This window comes from Pseudonaja textilis, chromosome 4 (assembly GCF_049901715.1).
Source record: "Pseudonaja textilis isolate UNSWEBS1 chromosome 4, rPseTex1.2, whole genome shotgun sequence".
Classification (NCBI taxonomy): domain Eukaryota; kingdom Metazoa; phylum Chordata; class Lepidosauria; order Squamata; family Elapidae; genus Pseudonaja; species Pseudonaja textilis.
This window is the reverse complement of record NC_141993.1, coordinates 87,929,239-87,941,943: the sequence shown is the minus strand read 5'-3', so window position 1 is coordinate 87,941,943 and position 12,705 is coordinate 87,929,239.

Here is a 12,705-nt window from a genome sequence, read left to right as displayed (position 1 = left end):
TAATTTTCTTTGTCACTTGTAGTCCCATTTCCTTCTCTAAATCTGTTTTTCTGTTAAATTTTTAGTTATTAATTTTGATTTCTTTCTATTGATTTTAAGTCCCGTGACAGTTCCGAATCATTCTAATTCCTTCATTAATTCTTGTCCTCTTTCTATTGGGTCTTCAACAATAAAACCATATCAAATGATTGCAATTTGTATTCTTCTTTCTTGATCTTTAACTCCTTTATTTCTGGATTCTGTCTGATTCATGTTAATAATATTTCCAAGGATAGTGTGAAGAGCAAGGGTGATAATGGGCACCCCTGTCTGACTCCTTTCTCTATCTTTAATGTCCGGGTATATTCCCCATTTACCATAATGTTTGCCTTTTGTGTAGAATAAATTGTAATTATAATATTTTCAAAGTTAGTGCCTAAGTTCATGTTATAAATTTGTTGGATCAAAAATTGCCAGTCTTTGCTTCCTTCCTTCTCCACTCTTTGCTTCCTTCCTTCTTCTTTAAGCTGCTGGGCTGCCAACGTCTATGGTTCCTGTTATGTCCTGAGAACTCTAGGAGTTCTCACTCAGGTCCACTCACTTTGTGTGGGCGTTATTCCCCCATTCCCATTGGTTGGTTCTCTCCAGCAGCCAGCTATAAAAGCAGGCTGCGGGGTCCAACCAGTTGCTGATTGCTGCGAGCCAGTTCCAGGTGTGGCAAGCACGGTCAGCCCTTTATTGTAAAATAAAGTATTGTTGCACTCATGCTCTGGTTCAGCCTCTCATTGCTCAAACTTAACACTGGCGACGAGGATGGGATGGCTACCAGAAGCACCATGCAACCGCTGAGTCACTAGCCACCGATCCGCAGCCCAGAGAGCGATCGGCTGGCGATAAGGAAATGCTGATCCGCAGCCAGAGAGAGCGGTCAGCCAACAAAACGAGCGATCAAAAGAGCAAACGCTGATCCGCAGCCAGAGAAAGCGGTCTGGTTCAAAAAGTTAGAAGCGTCTGTAGCCGCTTGTTAGCCCGCTACGGGAAAGTGAAGCGCTGCGAGCGCAGCCGCTCTGTATTTGGCGCGAAATTCAAGCGGGTGTCATTTGAATTTCGAGCCAGTAGGAGACACAGCACAGCGCTGTAGGAAGTCACTAACGCCCACTTTTGGCGCGAATCAAGACACCTCCAACGGCTAGCAGCCAACGTGGTAACCCAGAGAGAAAAAGAGAGGGTAGCAAAAAACCTCTCCAGAGCTGATATCACTAGTAACTCACGAGCGCCCGTTGTCCCAGAGAGATCTTTTCCGCAGGTAGCCCAGCCGTTCCAGCACCATGAGTTCCAACCCAGTATTCCGGCGTTTAAACCAGACGAAGAGAAGTGGGAATCGTATAAGAACCGCTTCAATCATTACATAGATGCGGTCGGCCTGGCGGATGCGGAGAGCATCGGAAAAATCCTATTTCCTAATCTACTGCGGAGCCACCGTTTACGATACCGCCGCAGCACTCGTGGCGCCGAGAGAATTGAAAAACGTTCCGTGGTCCGAGTTGCTTGAGATCCTCACTAACCACTACGCTCCCAGGCCTTCACAAATCGCCAGGAGGTTCACGTTCCGTATGAGGAAGCAATCAAGTAAGGAGACCATCAATCAATATATGGCCGCCCTCAGAACAGCAGCCCTGCACTGCGGGTTTGGAACATACCTGGAGGACATGCTCCTCGATCAATTAGTTTGTGGGGTCAAGGATCTCAACCTACAGAGGCGCCTGCTAGCAAAAAGACCTCAACCTCGCGCAAGCGGTCGAGGAGGCCCTAGCAGCTGAGCTAGCAACGAACTCAGCCACCGAAATTCAGGGCCCAAGTGCCAAGTTGGCATCGTTCCCAGTCCATTCCGAAGAGGTGGAGCGGAGGAAACCCACAACGATGAAACGGCGTCCACCGCCTCGCCAACGACAGACGGTCGCAGGTAGGGGCCAAACAAGAATACACCGGTCCACCCAAGCACATCACACTGTGCCTAGCCTGTGGGGATCGCATCAAAGGGCCACCTGCAAGTTTAAAGGAGCCACTTGCAACAACTGCCATAAGAGGGGCACACCGTGAGAGTCTGCCAAGCCCCTCAAAGCACTGCACACAGACCCCCGTCCTCGCACTCGGGACCACAGAGGCAAGTATTAAACTGTTGCACGCACCGCCTTGCCAGGCGTACTTGCCACACTGTTAGTAAAATTTCTCTCTCCGTTTCCCTAGAAGGTAAACCGTGCCACATGGAGGTTGACACAGGGTCAGCGCTCTCAATAATCTCGTGGAGCACCCTCAAGAGACTCCATCCCAGCCTATCTACTACCCGGCTTCAGAGATGCCAGTTCGGTCTGAAGGACTACCAGGGGAAGGCCATTCCCGTGATCGGCAGAGGCAAGTTCTTTGTCAGTTTTAGAGCTTTTAAAGGCCACCTACCTCTAGTGGTAGTTAACGGCAATCTACCCACCTTATTGGGGCTCGATTGGTTTCCCCACCTCGGCCTAGGGCTAACAGGAGTCCATGCTGTCTCAACCTCAGACACTGACTCCTTATTCGCTGACTACGCAGATGTGTTCAGCGAGGAGCTGGGGTGTTATAATGGAACCCCCATCTCGTTCACCGTTGACCCCAGGCAGTCCCAATCAGATTAAAACCACGTAGAGTTCCATTTGCTATTCGACCAAAACTAGACGCTGAATTGGATAAACTACTAAAACAAGGGGTCATTGAGCCAACAGATTTCGCCAAGTGGGAGACGCCCATTGTCACACCCCTTAAAAAGATGGTAGCCTGAGAATTTGCTCGGACTACAAGACAACAATCAATAAATATTTACAAGTTAGCGCCTACCCTGTGCCCGTCATTCAGCACTTATTACACACATTCGAGCCGGGCAGTATTTTTGCTAAATTGGACATGTCTCAAGCATATCAGCAGTTCCCTGTTGATAACCAAACAGTGGAACTTCAGACCATCGTCACTCACAGGGGTGCCTTCGATGCAAGCGTCTCCAATTTGGCGTAAGTGTTGCCCGGGTATTTTCAATCCCTCATGGAGCGGATTTTACAGGGCCTCCCTGGTGTAGTACCCTACTTGACGACATCTTGGTCTCGGCCAGGGACAGACCCCAACTCTTCCAGAGAGTGCGAGCAGTGTTAGAGAGGTTCAGACAGCATGGCCTCAAGTTAAAAAAAGAAAAATGCGCCATTGCCACTAGACAGGTGGACTTTCTGGGCTATAAAATTGACGCCTCTGGCATTCACCCCCTGGAGTCCAAGGTTAGGGCAATCCACGAAGCTCCCACACCAACCTCCAAAACGGAGCTACAAGCTTTCTTGGGGCTGCTGAACTTTTATGCATACTTCTTGCCCCATAAAGCCTCAGTAGCCGAACCCCTACACAGATTACTAGACAAAAAGTCACCGTGGCACTGGGGGCACAAAGAAGACCAGGCGTTTAACGCCGTCAAATCACTACTTACGTCAGAGGCAGTGCTCATCCAATTCGACCCCAACCTTCCTTTAGTACTGGCAGCAGACGCATCCCCTTTTGGAATTGGGGCGGTCCTTAGTCACAGACTCCCCAATGGCGCCGAGGCCCCCATCGCCTTTTTCTCCAGGACGCTCTCGGCCACGGAGCGAAACTACAGCCAAATAGACAAGGAAGCCCTAGCAGCTTTTGCGGCCGTGAAAAAGTTTCACGAATTCCTTTTTGGCCACTTCTTCGAACTGGTCACCGACCATAAGCCCCTCCTGGGCCTACTGGCCGGCGACAAACAGACACCTCAAGTCCTTTCCCCTAGGATGACTAGGTGGACACTTTTCCTAGCGGCCTACTCATACAAACTTATTCACCGCCCGGGCAAAACTCTATCCCACGCCGACGCTCTCAGTCGCTGCCCCTTACCCGCTCCGGCTGAAGACCCAGCTCCTGTCAACGCCATTTTCGAAATCACCCAGTTGGACCTGCCCATCACCGCCCTTGACATCGCCGCTAAAACCAAGGCAGACCAAGCGCTCGCCCAGGTGCTCGACTGGGTGAGGAGGGGGTGGCTGGGAGGCAACGTTGATAACAAATTCGCACCCTTTAAGACTCGCATGCAGGAGCTGTCCAGTTTGCAGGGTTGTCTACTGTGGGGCACTCGAGTGGTCATTCCAACCTCGCTGCGTACCCGAGTCCTGGAGGCGTTGCACGAGGGACACCCGGCATCGTGAGAATGAAGTCATTAGCACGCAGCTACGTGTGGTGGCGGGTCTAGGCGAGGACATTGTCAATTGGGTAAGTTCCTGCAGCATTTGCCAGGAATCCCGTCCTGCTCCCCCATCGCCACCCCTACCAGATGGGAGCGCCAGCGCCCTTGGTCTAGAATCCATATCGATCTGGCTGGCCCTGTGCATGGAAAGATGTTCCTAGTGGTCGTGGGCGCTTATTCCAAATGGATAGACGTGGCACAGCTATCCACGACCACCACACTAGCAATCACCAACGTGTTAACGCGCCTGTTCGTTACACATGGACTACCCGACTCCATTGTCTCCGATAATGGCCCACAGTTCGCATCAGTAGAATTCAGCCGTTTTGCTGCCAACCTGGGCATTCGCCACATTTTCACAGCCCCATTTCACCCTGCCAGTAATGGGTTGGCTGAAAGGGCCGTCAGGACCACCAAAGAGGCCCTCGCTAGGTTTGGCAGGGATGACTGGCACCACAAACTCGCACGGTTCCTGATGAGCCAGCACTCAACCCCCTGTACAGTCACCAATAAGTCACCTGCGGAACTTCTGATGGGCCGGCGCCTGAGGACTGTATTGGACAGACTTCACCCTCAATACTGCCCTGACTCTCCCCTCGCTTCTACTTCGGGGGTTAGACATTTTATGTTACAGGAGCCAGTATTCGCAAGGAATTTTGCTGGGGACCCACTTTGGATTCCAGGCGAGGTCATCGCCGTCACCGGGCCGAGATCGTATAGGGTCAGGCTGGAGGATGGTCGCGCCTGGAGGAGACACATAGACCAGCTTAGAAGGCGCCCCAGCACCCTTGCCAACAAGAATCCAGAGTCTCCAGTCGAAGAGGAACCACCACATCCGTCGCCCAGCCACATCGCACCCAACGACCAGTCTGCACCAGCGGTCGCTCCGGTCAACCCAAACTCGGACAACAGCGCCCAGAGAGTTGACCAGCCTGATCCAACCCACGAGAGCTCGACCCCAGTAACCAACCCGGTGGTTTCCGAGGATGCCCAGTCCGGAGGGAGCGTTGGCGACACTATGCCGGCTCAACCGTCACAGACTGATACCGAACAGACAGACAATGTTCCCGAGCTGCGCCGTTCCAGGCGCCAACACAAACCCCCCGTCTACCTCAGGGACTATGCATGTTCGCATCTGGGGGGAAGGGGTGTTATGTCCTGAGAACTCTAGGAGTTCTCACTCAGGTCCACTCACTTTGTGTGGGCGTTATTCCCCCATTCCCATTGGTTGGTTCTCTCCAGCAGCCAGCTATAAAAGCAGGCTGCGGGGTCCAACCAGTTGCTGATTGCTGCGAGCCAGTTCCAGGCGTGGCAAGCACGGTCAGCCCTTTATTGTAAAATAAAGTATTGTTGCACTCATGCTCTGGTTCAGCCTCTCATTGCTCAAACTTAACAGTTCCGATCTGTACGATCTCCCTCTTCTGCTGCTGGTTTTCAGGGGATTCTCTTGTAATCTCTGGGATCGAGGCACCTCCCCGAGATCTCCAGGTCTTCCCCTTTCGTCTATCTACCCGTCCAAGGTCCAACATGCTCCTGGAAGCCACCAAACAGCGAAAATCTGATCCTTTCAGAGCGGCGATCCGCTCCTCAGCTCAACATCAATGCAGTGCCCAGCTGGAAGTCTGTTTTTCCTACAAACACTTATGTGACTGAAATAGCATTCAAAGGTTTTCCTTGTGGATGATGCTACAGGCTGATGACTTGCTCCACAACATTTTAACTTTTTAAATTAAAAACAAGTATTCAGGGGTGGGATTCTCTCTTTCCCTCTCTTTCCCCCTCTCTCTTTCTCTTTCCCCCCTCTCTTTCCCTCTCTCTTTCTCTGTCCCCCCTCTCTTTCTCCTTCTCTCCCCTCCCTCTTTTTTCTTTTTCTTTCTGCCCCTTCCTTCCACCCCTTTCTTTCTTTCACTTCCTTTCTCTCTCACTTTTTCTTTCTTGCTTGCTCTTTCTTTCCTCCTCCCCTTCCTCTTTCTTTCTTGCTCTTTTTCTCTCCCTTCCTCTTTCTTGCCCTTCCTTCCTTCCCTTCCTTATCTTTATCTCTCTCTGTCTCACACACACACACACACACACCAAACTCTCTCTCATCACACACACACACACACACACACACGAGCGGGTGGCGGGAGAAGAAGAAATTGAGGAGCCCCGGGAGTCCCTTCCCCCCACTTTTTGGATCACCTCCACTGCCGCTTGCTTCTCTTGGGCGGCGGAGTCGGGGACGTCACTCCGAAAGGGAGGTGGGAACCCCGGGGCTGCGCCCTTCATCCGGCGGCAGTGCTGCGCAGATTCGGCAGCTACCGAAGGCAAGCAGCCCCAAGGAGCTCTCAGTAGCTATGGGGATCACGTGCGCCGCCCCTCTCAGCCCCAGCGCAGCAGAGGCAGAGAACGGCCGTGGCATGCTCCGGCTGCTACTACCATCGCTGCATCACCCTGAGCGCAAAGGTCCCGGTTCAGCAAGCGGAGGCCCCAGATTGCTGAGAGGAGCCATTGCAATGCCTGGGTTGGCGAGGGGAGGCATTGCAAGGGGAGGTCCTGCAAGGGGAGGTCCTGGATCAGCGAGGGGAGGCATTGCAAGGCCCTGGTTGACAAGGGGAGGCCCTGGATTGTGAGGGGAAGCCCCGGATGGGCAAGGGGAGGCCCCAGATCAGTGAGGGGAGGCATTGCAAGGCCTGGGTCAGTGAGGGGAGGTGGAGCAGTGGGGGGAGGTACAGGGAGGGCTGGGCCTTACAAGTGGTGGGAGGGAAGGGGCAAAACAAAAGGCAAGTGGCGGGGAAGGCGACCGGGTCTTGCACTCACCCAAGGAGATAATCAGTTCAGGCAGGACCGCAGCAAAAGGCAGGCAGCAATGGCTGGCTTGGCAAGCAGGCTGCAGGGAGGTTGAGCATGTGCGATTGGGACTGACGGGGCAGATAGCAGAGAAGCAGGTGGAGAGGGGCGGGGCCAGCCAGAGGCCTGCTTTACTGGTTCTCCAAACTAACAGCCGGTTCTATAGAACCGATCCAAACTAGTAGAATCCCACCCCTGCCTCCGTCCATGATAGTGGGACCGTGTTTCTCCAACAATACACCCGCGCCCCCAAAAGGAAGTCCCAGTATGTTTTACAGGCATAAAATGAAATTAAGCCCCTCCCCCTAAATTTAGGCCTATTTGAAAACATGTGAAATGGGGGGAAGAGAGTGGGGGGGGGGCTTGTCATTAGAGGCGCCCTGCAGGCAGCCACCATGCCTTGCCACCAACCTCCCTACTCTCGCCAAGTACTTTTGCTGAAGACCCAGGTATGGTGCTACCTGCACGCTGGGCCAGTGGGCATGCGGCGGTATGGATGTTGGCATCGGTGTCAGCGTGGCACTTCCTATTGGGACACCTTCTGCCACCATTGCTTTCCTTTCTGCCTGTGCTGCCACAGCATTTGGAGCGTCGCTGTGGCATTTGGCACAGCCATGTGGGGCCGGTGAGGGCTCCTCCCTGCAACCAGAGCCGTGCTGGAAACACTCTGCTTCAAGCGGTCCAGCGAGGCTCTGGTTGCAGGGAGGAGCCCTCACCGTCCCCATCCCCGCACACCTCCAAACGCGGCGGCATCTCCAAATGCTGCAGCGGCACAGGCGTCGGGCAGAGGCACTAGCTTGGTGGGGCTCTTCCATCCTTTTCTCTTCTGCATTCTTCATTCTAGCACATGCAGTCTCTGTTCATTTTTACTTGTCTGTTCCTAAATTTCTCATCCATCTTTTGTATCTTTTCTTTTAATTCCCCAATATCGTTCCTTACAATTCCTTCTCCTCCCCCATCTCCTCATGGTTCTTAACAATCGTTCTCCTGCATTGACACTCTCAACAGTGTCTTAAGACTCCCTGAAAGGGTGTGACCAGACTTTTTGGGGGTTGGGGCTCCTATTGACTAACAAGGTCATCCTCCACAGGATCTACATGAGTTATACATCACATGGAAGTTCTTCAATACATTTTTACAACTCACTCCTACTGAGCAAATGGTAGCACTGGGAGCAATTTAGGTTCATCAGGCCGCCATTCTCCTCTATTGAAGATGATGTCTGTCCTCAGTAGTGTCTTAAAGTTCCTTGTAGTCTGAAAGGGTTTGATGTTGATCTTTTTTTTACAGCTCGCTCAATAATTCATATGCATAGTACTGCTTATTTGGGCAATTTTCATTCAGGTAACAACCCATCAGATGAAGAACAATTTTTCAGGGCAGCTCAAAATCTTAAGAACCTGACACTCGCTTTCTAGCATGGTCCTTTAACCACTAGATTAAAATGACTCTTTTAGAAAGAGAAGAGAAGAGAAGAGAAAAGAAGAGAAGAGATGAGATATTGGAAAGATGAATAGAATAGAGAAGAGAAGAGAAGAGAAGAGAAGAGAAGAGAAGAGAAGAGAAGAGAAGAGAAGAGAAGAGAAGAGAAGAGAAGAGAAGACTTGGAGATCTACTAGTCCAACCCACTGCTCAGGCAGGAAACCCTATACCATTTCAGACATTCCAGTCCCTTCTTTAAAACTTCTATTATTGGAGCATTCACAACTTCTGGAGGCCAGCTGTTACACTGATTAATTATTCTGTAGAGAAATAGCGCCTTATTCTAGATTGGATCTCTCCTTCATTAGTTTCCATCCATAGCTTCTTGTTCTGCCCTCGGGTATTTTGGAGAATAGCTTGTCTCCCTCTTCCTTGTGGCAAACCCCGATGTATTGGAACACTGCTATCACATCATTTGGTCACCTCATTTACCTGATAACTAGGCTGACCTGGTTTCAGATGCTTTTAAATGCCGTAACTGTTATGTCCTTGGAACTGACCAAAGTTCCCAACCAAGTCCGTCTATACTGCAGGGGCGTTTACAGCTCCCATTGGCTGGCTCCCTTCGACAGCCGGCTATAAAAGCCGGCTGCTAGGTCGAGCCAGCTGCTGTTCGCTGAGCATGTCTGCTTGTTAGTATGCAGACGCGACAGCCCTTTATTCCGTTGAATAAAGCCTTTACTTGTGAATGCTCTGGTTTGGTCTCTCATTCCTTAATCCATAATACTGGCGACGAGGATGGGATCACTAACCAGAAGCATTCCATTGAGCTGAAATCACGATAGGCAACTGAACCGCAGCCGCGAAGCAGAGAGCTCGGTCAGTTCGCTAGTTAGCTAAGTGAAAGTGAAGCGTCTGTAGCCGCTCGCATAGAAAGCTACAGCGAGAGAGAGTGAAGTCAGGCGCTGAAGCTACAGCCGCCCCGCTCAGGAAAAAGAGCGCGGAATTCAAACTGCTGTCGTTTGAATTTGAAACGCAAGTGAAGCCCGGCGCTGTGTCCGCAGCCGCCTACGCGCCCAGAGAGCGCGAAATTTGAATCTCTGTCAACACATCCGCCAACGCTTTCTGGGAGCGCGAGATTCAAATGATTGCTGATAGTCACAGCGTTACAGCAAGAGCCTCTAACGCTCACTAGCACAGAGCTGAAGTCATTGAGCCAGGTGAACCGCTGCAGCCACAGCCGCCTGCGCTCACGTGAGCACGTATTGGGCCTTCGTATACCCAGAGAGAGAGGGCAGTCTACCCTTGACTAGGCGCCAATATGAACGCTAACCCAGAATTTCCGCCTTTTAAACCGGATGAAGAGAAGTGGGACTCTTATAGAAACCGGTTCAATCACTATATTGATGCCATCGGTCTGGCTGACGCAGCGGAACACCGAATAAAGTCATATTTCCTCAGCTACTGCGGAGCTGCAGTCTTCGATACCGCAACAGCCCTCCTTGCTCCACGAGAAACCAAGAGCGTTCCATGGCCAGAGCTGCTGGAAACACTTTCAAATCATTACTCCCCTAAACCTTCGCAGATCGCGAGGCATTTTGCCTTCCGGATGAGGAAGCAAGCAGATGGGGAATCCATAAATCAATACGTGGCCGCCCTGAGGACAGCAGCTCTCCACTGCGAGTTCAAAAATTACCTGGGCGACATGTTACTCGATCAACTCGTATGTGGAGTCAAAGACTTAAAACTACAGAGGCGTTTGCTGGCCAGAAAAGACCTCAACCTCTCCCAAGCGGTTGAAGAAGCCTTAGCCGCAGAACTAGTGACCCAGTCAGCCGCTGAAATCCAAGGGACCACCCCCAAGCCCAGCTCTGCCACTGTTCACTCTGAGGAAGCGGTGAGTGAAGAAGACCCCATTGAACAGTCGAAAGTTCATCGTCTCAAACCCTTGAGGCGATCACAGGTAGGGGCAAGGCACGGGAACAGCAATGCACCAAAGCACATCCTGTTATGCCTGTCCTGCGGGGGTCCCCATGCCCGGACGGCGTGCAGGTTCAGAAACGCTACCTGCAACAACTGCAACAAAAAAGGTCACATCGCCCAAGCCTGCCAGGCAGCACACGTGGCATCGCAAAGGTCAGCGTCCTCTTACTCTCCTCCGGAGCCACCAAGGCAAGTAGAGAACTGTTATACTTGCTACCAAGCTAATCACACTTTTCTGACTCTTAATAAAATCACACTTTCTATTCATTTAGAAGGTAAACCTTGTCTCATGGAGGTCGATACCGGGTCAGCGCTCTCGATCATCTCGTGGAACACTCTTAAGAAAATCCGGCCCAGCCTGTCTAGGAGCCAACTCCAGAAGAGCCGCCTCACCTTGAGGGACTATCAAGGGAAGAATATTCCAGTACTCGGAAAAGGCAAGTTCCTCGTTAAATTCAAATCCTTTAAAGGCCATCTGCCTTTAGTGGTTGTTGACGGTGCCCTCCCTAGCTTGTTGGGGTTGGATTGGTTCACCTATCTCGGTCTTAGCTTAACGGGAGTCCATGCTGTCTCAACTTCAGACATTGACTCCCTATTTGCAGACTACGCTGATGTGTTCAGCAACGAATTAGGGTGTTACAATGGCACACCCATTTCTTTTTCAGTGGACCCCAAGCAGTTCCCGTCCGTTTAAAACCGCGTAGAGTACCATTTGCGCTACGCCCTAAACTGGACGCGGAACTGGACAAATTACTCAAACGGGGTGATTGAGCCCACGGATTTTGCTAAATGGGAAACCCCAATTGTCACACCCCTTAAGAAGGATGGCAGTTTAAGAATTTGTTCTGATTATAAGACCACAATTAACCGCTACCTACAGGTTAGCGCTTACCCAGTCCCGGTAATCCAGCACTTACTCCACACATTTGAGCCTGGCACCATTTTCGCCAAATTGGATATGTCACAGGCTTATCAGCAGTTTCCTGTTGACAGTCAAACCGCCGATTTACAAACTATTGTCACTCACAGAGGGGCGTTCAGGTGCAGGCGTCTCCAGTTTGGTGTTAGTGTTGCCCCAGGCATTTTTCAGTCATTAATGGAATGAATACTCCAAGGCCTCCCTGGCGTGGTTCCTTATTTTGATGACATATTGGTCTCAGCCAGGGACAGGCCCCAACTCTTCCAAAGAGTCAGAGCGGTTTTAGACAAGTTCAGACAGCATGGCCTCAAGCTAAAAAGGGAGAAGTGTGCCATCGCCACTAAACAGGTGGACTTTCTTGGGTATAGAATAGACGCCTCTGGCATCCACCCGGTAGAATCTAAAGTTAAAGCAATTCACGAGGCACCCACGCCTTCCACAAAGTCTGAATTACATGCTTTCCTAGGCTTATTAAATTTCTACGCTTCGTTCCTACCCCACAAAGCGTCAGTAGCCGAACCGTTACACAGACTTCTAGACAAAAACGCACCGTGGCATTGGGGACCCAAAGAGGAGTATGCTTTTAAAGCAGTCAAATCGCTGCTCACCTCAGACGCTGTCCTAATCCAATTCGACCAGCGCCTCCCTTTAGTCTTAGCAGCAGACGCATCCCCCTTCGGGATCGGGGCTGTCTTAAGCCACAGACTCCCCAACGGCTCCGAGGCACCAATCGCTTTCTTTTCCAGAACCTTTTCACCAACCGAGCATAATTATAGCCAAATTGATAAAGAGGTCCTAGCCGCAGTGGCTGCGGTAAAAAAATTCCATGAATTTCTTTTTGGTCACAAATTCGAACTCATCACAGACCACAAGCCGCTTCTGGGGCTATTGTCAGGGGACAAACAAACACCCCAAGTCTTGTCACCCAGGATGACAAGGTGGACCTTATTCCTGGCGGCCTACTCGTACAAACTCGTTCACCGGCCGGGAAAAAACCCTAAGCCACGCCGACGCCCTCAGCCGCTGCCCGCTGCCAACCCCTGTAGAGGACCCTGCTCCGGTCCATGCCATCTTCGATGTCAGCGAGCTCAACCTACCTGTCACCTCAGGCGACATCGCCTTTCACTCCAAAAAAGACAAAACAATCGCCCAGGTTCTGGACTGGGTACGGAGGGGGTGGCCGGTCACTAATTTCACAACTGAATTCACACCATTTAAAACCCGCCAGCAAGAGCTTTCCAGTTTACAGGTCTGCCTGTTGTGGGGAACCAGAGTCGTCATTCCAAGCTCCCTGCGCACACCTGTC